Source organism: Entelurus aequoreus, linkage group LG10, assembly GCF_033978785.1.
Source record: "Entelurus aequoreus isolate RoL-2023_Sb linkage group LG10, RoL_Eaeq_v1.1, whole genome shotgun sequence".
NCBI lineage: Eukaryota > Metazoa > Chordata > Actinopteri > Syngnathiformes > Syngnathidae > Entelurus > Entelurus aequoreus.
This window is the reverse complement of record NC_084740.1, coordinates 37830572-37833071: the sequence shown is the minus strand read 5'-3', so window position 1 is coordinate 37833071 and position 2500 is coordinate 37830572. Positions and strand designations below refer to the sequence as shown.

At 29.4% G+C, this 2500-nt stretch overlaps 1 protein-coding gene across 4 annotated transcripts in view; it reads right to left on the bottom strand.

Annotated features, from left to right (window-relative positions):
- LOC133659376 (nesprin-2-like) overlaps nucleotides 1-1961 on the bottom strand; it is a 27980-nt gene extending 26019 nt beyond the window's left edge. For 2 of the 4 annotated variants that reach the window (XM_062062136.1, XM_062062137.1), the window contains exon 1: nucleotides 1870-1959. The gene's annotated coding sequence lies outside the window, so the exon portion shown is untranslated. Of the gene's footprint in view, nucleotides 1-1869 lie in introns of all 4 variants that reach the window. The other 2 variants (XM_062062139.1, XM_062062135.1) reach the window with 2 other exon arrangements.
- Between the last annotated feature and the right edge of the window lie 539 nt (nucleotides 1962-2500).

Sequence of the window (2500 nt, the reverse complement as noted above, 5' to 3'; positions counted from 1 at the left end):
TATGTTTTTTTCTAAATATTCAAAATTACAAAAGTACAAAAAAATGTATAATATTTAAAAAAAAACACATATATATTTATTTATTTTTTAATTTTTTAATATATATATATATATTTATATTTTTACATATATATATATATATATTATATTTTATATATATTTTTTTTTAAATATATAAATATATATATATATATATATATTTAAAAATATATATATAAAATATATATATAAATATATTAAAATAGATATGTATATATATAGAGACTATTTATTTTTTATTTTTTAATATATATATATATATATATTTTTTTTTTTAAATATATATATATATATATATATACATACATATATATATATATATATATATATATATATATATATATATATATATATATATATATATATATATATACTTTATATTTTATTTTATTTTTTTAATATATATATATTTTTTTTTTTTAAATAATTATAAATTAATATATATATATTAAAAAATTAAAAATAAATAAATATATATATATATATATATATATATATATAAATATATATTAAAATATATATATATATAGAGACTATTTATTTTTTATTTTTTAATATATATATTTATTTTTTTATTTTTTTAATATATATATATATACACATATATATATATACTTTATATTTTATTTTAATTTTTCTAATATATATATATGTATATATAAAAATTTTTTTTAAATAATAATAAATTAATATATATATATATTAAAAAATTTAAAATACATATATATATATATATTTATTTATTTTTAATTTTTTAATATATATATATATATATTAATTTATTATTTTATTTTTTTAAATATATATGTGTGTGTGTGTTTTTTTTTCTAATTATTCTAATTTTTTTGTACTAAATTAAGCCTTTTTTTCCTACGCTTTGAACCCTGTGTTAACACTACTGTAATATTGATATGTTTAGTTCATTTAGCTAGTTTTATGCTTGAAAAGGCTTAATTTAGTACAATTTTATTTAGAAAAAAACATATACATATATATGTTTTTTATATATATCTAATTTAGCAGATATACACTTCAGTGTCATATGTTTTGGTATTTCACTAACGCTAACTGTAAAGCATGTTAGCATAATACTGTTAGCTTTTTTAAAAATCTCATTCTGCTTATATATTTTGTTACTTTACGTTATATGGCCAGCATGCTAACTATTTTTTTTCGTTTGCAATATTGTACCGGTTTTCAAGATGAAAACTACCAAAATGGCCTTTGTTGTGTCAGTCTGGTCACCCCTGGCTTACACCAATAGTGTCCAGTGCGCGGCCGACAGCCATTTTTTAACTGACCCTCGTCTTATTGTAAAACATAAAGTGACTTTATTATTAACGGGATGAGATGTGGATGTTTTTTATTGACCTACATTGGATGGCTTTTGGCGTCTTTAATCCACAAAATGTCATTAAAATTCTGCATGTTGGTCATAGCTTGCTTACTGTAGCTTGACCAGCAGAGTGACCCCTGTCATGGTAACTATGGCAACATAGGGTCTCACACACACACACACACACACACACACACACACACACACACACACACACACACACACACACACACACACACACACACACACACACACACACACACACACACACAGCTCCTTCTAAGGTCCTGACCTGGGGAAACAGTGCCGTGACACACTCGCACAAACCGGTTTTTGAGTGGCGTCAATAATGGCCCTTAGCGTGTACTTAAGGCGACACAAACGGGCGACGTCGGGCTCAGGTGACGAGGAAAGTAAACAAACGAAGCAGGACGCTAACCTTCGACCTTTAACGAGGGGCTCGGTTGTAATCAAGGAGCAGGTGATGGCCTTACCTGCTGACAGGTGACGTCATTGGCGGTGAACTGCTTTAAAAAAAACCACAGGAAACCGCACAACCGAGAGAAAGACGTTGGGTGTGCACAGTGCCTGAGCCACACTGAAGGTAACATGAAACTTACCTGCTGCAGGTTGTCTGCTGGCCACGCCCCCCCCCCCCAACCGGACACGCCCCCCCGCCACCGCACACCTGAAACTGCTCACGAGTCAACTTGACCTAGTTAGCCTCGCACACATTTTTGCCACCCGCCGTTTGCTGTTTGGCGACACAAACACACATGCGAGGTTTTAATAGCTGACTCAGCAAAATAAATCATCACCGCATACGTTTCAGTCGTGTACTTGACAACAAATAAGTCGACCATAAAATACCAGGAGGGGGATAGTGTAATGGCGGACCTATGCAACTTTCAGTTTGTCTTGCATTAGCTGATGGTAAGGAAACAAAAAGAGTGGAGTTTGGACATCAGCGGCCAGATCAGCACCTCATTTGCATATTTGTAAGTCATTATGTTTGCATGTTTGTTCTTCAACATGTTTACTCTGGCACGCCCTGCCTTGGTTATTGAATATTATCTGGCAATAATAACTTAGCGGGCATACACACACACACACACACACTGTGAC